This window comes from Alosa pseudoharengus, unplaced genomic scaffold, assembly GCF_046254945.1.
Source record: "Alosa pseudoharengus isolate Yale_2024_CS ecotype anadromous, Long Island Sound unplaced genomic scaffold, YU_APseudo_1.1 YU_APseudo_1.1_scf_19, whole genome shotgun sequence".
Taxonomy (NCBI): domain Eukaryota; kingdom Metazoa; phylum Chordata; class Actinopteri; order Clupeiformes; family Clupeidae; genus Alosa; species Alosa pseudoharengus.
In genome coordinates, this window is record NW_027468657.1 from 19,521,385 (window position 1) to 19,526,384 (window position 5,000).

At 42.7% G+C, this 5,000-nt stretch overlaps 1 protein-coding gene across 1 annotated transcript in view; it reads right to left on the minus strand.

Annotated features, from left to right (window-relative positions):
* The window catches only part of igdcc4 (immunoglobulin superfamily, DCC subclass, member 4), an 83,816-nt gene that overhangs the window by 51,824 nt on the left and 26,992 nt on the right, over positions 1 to 5,000 (minus strand). The window lies entirely within an intron of this gene.

The window sequence follows — 5,000 nt, forward strand, 5'->3', positions numbered from 1 at the left end:
GCCCTATGTGTTTAGCTTGGTTTATTGATGGCTAGCTCATTAGCTAGTGGGGGTTTACAGTAGCAGTCACTTGCTACCGAAGCTGCAGGGGGAGCTATGTTGTGAAAAATGCGAGCCCAAACCCAGAAACAGCGAAGGAATAACCAGACCTGCATAGGGCTTCTTTAACTGATGACAACATTAAAAAGAATCAAACGTTTATCGATCATGAAATAATACCATACATGATAAGATGTTAACAAGCAGGGAGATAATGAAGATCAGTAGTTCTACTCAAACTACTTGTGCACGTAGGCTATGGAAGATTGGTCAAATCTAGCAAGTAGGAAAGTTTAAGTGAATGAAGTGAGTAAGTGAGTAAGAATGACGTGAAAGTAAGACATTCGAAAGGCCAATGAAAGTTAAGGTTGCTTTTGATAGTACAAATACTTACAAAACTGGTGCTTTAAATAGCGATTCTGTTGTCTTTGAAAGGTTCTCTTATTGACGCATTGAACTGCTATTTGGATTAACACCTGCTTTTACAAGGCGTAAGTATTTAGGCGTAGAATAGTCATGCGCTTTCATGAGGAGTCTTTGCACATACCGCGGAATACATAATTAGACGCTCTTTACGCTTCCCCTCCCATCTCTTTACGCTAAACTCCCACTTTCCCCTGGATCCTCCCATGAATGCATATGCATGAAACGAAAAACGTAATGTGCCATTTTCAGCTCCTGCGACAGGCAGTTTGCACTTTAACATCATTGCGGCCTGTTTGTACATACCTCACAATGATTTTACACGCACGTTGCGAAACAAATATGCATACACAAAAACGCAATAGTGGGTGCAAAAGCGTTAGTACATCTGGCCCAGAATATATACTGTAGACACTGATACACATTGATACATGTTTATACAGTATGTCACTGTGTTTATCTCAGTGAGTGTACACATGCGTGTGTGTGCATGTGTATAGTGTGTGTGTGTATCTGTCTGTCTGTCTGTCTAGCTATCTATGTGTGTGTGTGTGTGTGTGTGTGTGTGTGTGTGTGTGTGTGTGTGTATGTGTGTGCGTGTCTGTGTGTGTGTGTGTGTGTGTGTGTAAGTGTGGTGTCCATGTTTGTGTGTGTAGGAGGGTGCTCCCACAGCATTCTGGAGCCCAGCAGGCTACTGTTGACAGATGGTCACTTACTCAAACTGCCACTCCCATTGGGGGGTTGGGGGGGGGGGGTATGATTAGAGCCCAGGTCACACACACACACACACACACACACACACACACACACACACACACTCGCACACCCTTACACACACCCACATAGACATATCCACATACATACCCCCCACCCCACCCCACACACACACACACACACACACACACACACACACACACACAGAGAAACACCCTGTACCATCACCAGGAGTCCACTTCAGAATTAGAACCACTGGTTGAATTACAGTCAATAGCTCTTTGACTGTGTTTAGGCAGTGATGTGTTCTCTCTCTCTCTCTCTCTCTCTCTCTCTCTCTCTCTCTCTCTCTCTCTCTCTCTCTCATTTTCTCTTTCTTCTATAAGATTAATACGGTATGAGAAATGTATCTTTATGTGTGTGTGTGTATGTACTATGTGTGTGTGTGTACTATGTGTGTGTACTATGTGTGTGTGTGTACTATGTGTGTGTGTGTGTGTACTATGTGTGTGTACTATGTGTGTGTGTGTACTATGTGTGTGTGTGTGTACTATGTGTGTGTGTGTGTACTATGTATGTGTGTGTGTGTGTGTGTGTGTGTGTGTGTGTGTGTATGTGTTTTTATAAGTATAAGTAAGTATATATACTCTTTTGATCCCGTGAGGGAAATTTGGTCTCTGCATTTATCCCAATCCGTGAATTAGTGAAACACACTGAGCACAAAGTGAACACACAGTGAGGTGAAGCACACACTAATCCCGGCGCAGTGAGCTGCCTGCAACAACAGCGGTGCTCAGGGAGTAGTGAGGGGTTAGGTGCCTTGCTCAAGGGCACTTCAGCTATGCCTACTCGTCGGGGTTCGAACCGGCAAACCTCCGGTTACAAGTAGGGGTGTAAATATTAATCGATTCGTATCGATGCATTGATTATGCAGCCGACGATTCAATGCATCGATTCGTCCGCAAGAGTATCGATTAATGTGTTTATTTTGCCGCCTGTTTGTTTGCCTATCTATTTTCAGCATCAGCTCCGACCTTTCTTTTTCTGTCTATGGCTCCGATGTAAGTGCACTACCTACACCTACTAGCTGCAGGTGTTTTTTTTTTTTTATATGCAAAGACATGAGGCTGTATAACGAAGGCTTTAGATACCTGCTCCTACATTCCGAACTTTTGTTGATTTATTTGAAACTTCATAGATATCATGTAAAAATATTGAGTATTGAATCGTATCGAATCGTATCGTGGGGAATTCTGAAGTATCGAAAATAATCTAATCATTGGCTTAAGAAATCGATATTGTATCGAATCGTCATGAAGACTCCGATTTACACCCCTAGTTACAAGTCCTATTACATTAGCGGTGTAAATCACATCGATTCAACCAACAACTCAGTTCTTTTCAATACTTTCAATGTGTGCAATTTGCAGTGGTGCGGTTCAATTGGATCCAACACTGGGGTCTGTTGTCGATTTTCACACAACTTGACTCACAAATCAAAAATAAATATAGGCTTTTATCAGAAAGTGTGAAATACTTAAAGTGGAGACGAAGCACTGAACAATGCCAGCGTTCTACGGGTGTTTTTTTTTTTTTTATCTTAGGTGAGGTATGGTTTTACAATCAAAGCTGAAATTCAAGTGGTTTCGTGGAAAAAAATCAGATTTTTGGCAATTAGTCACCAAACCCCAATTAGCAGGCATGTAGATTTGATGGCCTTTTAATAGCATATGATATTTGTACAGATCTAACTTCATTACTGAAAGGCTCATTAGGTAGAATGTTTTTATCACTGTACGGTTGTGGAGATAGATAGCAGATAGACACCAGCCTCAGCTGAACCCAAGCTTTTTACACAACAATTGAAGCCAAGGCTGTGTGTTGACATCAAAAACTTCTACTGCAGAGGTTAGCTAATAAGGTTAGCTAACAGATAATCGACCAAAAAATCAATTCACACCGTCTGGAAAGTGAGTGTATGTTTTCTTGGCTATGCCATCAGAGCTGTAGGGTAGCCCTACTCTCTACGCTCTGACTGCTATCGAAGTCCTGCTCTGATGACGACAAATTGTAGATTGATGCATCAAGAAAATGTTGAAACTGATGTGAAAATAAACATGCATGTTTAGGAGTCTCTTTGCAACCACACTGCTTGCTATTAGGTCGATGCATCGATACAGATCAATGGATTGTAACGCGCCTATACTGTGTGTGTGTGTGTGTGTGTGTTTTGTGTGTGCGGTGTGTGTGTGTGCGTGCGCGCGCGCGAGTGTGTGTGTGTGTGTGTGTGCGGTGTGTGTATGCGGTGTGTGTGTGTGTGCGGTGTGTGTGTGCAGTGTGTGTGTGTGTGTGCGGTGTGTGTATGCGGTGTGTGTGTGTGTGTGTGTGTGCGGTGTGTGTGTGTGTGTGTGTGTGTGTGTGTGTGTGTGTGTGCGGTGTGTGTATGCGGTGTGTGTGTGCGGTGTGTGTGTGTGTGCGGTGTGTGTGTGCGGTGTGTGTGTGCGAGGTGTGTGTGTGTGTGTGCGGTGTGTGTGTGTGTGTGTGTGCGGTGTGTGTGTGCAGTGTGTGTGTGTGTGTGTGCGGTGTGTGCAGTGTGTGTTAGAGATGCGCGGTTCGCGGTTACAGCCGCGGACTCCGCGGTTAAACCGCGGATTGGGCGGATGACGTGAAGAAATATAATATTTTAATTAAATTCGGGCGGGTGGCGGTTGAACCAATCAAATGAAAAAAATATAGCCTATACATTGTTAAATTGTGTTACCTACATCCGAAAAAACACACTTTGAAATAGTCAAATTTTCATCAGGCAGTTTGGCCTAGTTGCTTCTATGCATGCTGCTTTGTTTATCTATCAGAGACGGTGTTGCGGAATTGGTGTATTCCATGTTTCACTGAGCAACCCCTCACGCACGCACACACATACACACACACACACACACACTAAAGGTTACAAAGTTTAAATTAAGTAGCCTATCGTAGCCTACCAGCATGTTTTTTCTCTCCAGTGTGCAATAAGAAAGTAGAATAGGCTACAGTGCAAGTTGAGTCGCGTCTCGTTGCAGAGCCTTGGTAGGCCACTAAGCAAATCTGCAACCTATGAGTCCAGCTGCCAGTATTGGAGGAGGCCTAAACATCTCGTAGATGAGACTGACTGGGTTATTTTGTTTCGACATTATATATAAAACACATAGTCATTTTAGCCTACCATTTAGGGAATAGGCATTTAAAAGGGAGACAGATTATGGTGTGATATGACTCAGAACTGACATCGGGCAATGGCAGTGCGAGATGTTCAGAACGTAAGAGCTAAAACTTCTACAAGCTCAGTAACATCCACAGCGGAAAAAAGAAGGTAAGAAAAATAGTCGGAAAACTTAGATGTGTAAGGCAAGCAAGCAAGTTGTTAGTAAAAATGTAAACATGCACGTTGCACTGCTGTGCGGTGGGTTACAGTGCGTAAAGTAGCCTATAATGTTAATGACTTGTTATTTTATTAAGGATTTCTTTCTTTTTGCAAAAAATAAAGTACAATAGGCATTAATTAGTAGGCTAAATAGCAGCATGTTGAAATGGTGTGCTAAATTGCGTTTTTTATTACAATGATACAATTGTAGGCTACAGGCTGCGTTTTATTTGGAGACTTTTGCGAGACAGAGACTGAGTTTGCTGCTGATATTCTGGGGATAGGCTACAACATAGCCAATGTAGGACTTTAGCCTTTTAATATATTTGCTGCATTGGATCAGTCTTTCTAGAACAGGCAAGAGCTTTCTAGCCTCACGTCAGCAGCACCGCATCACCCATATACATTAAAACAACCAGCG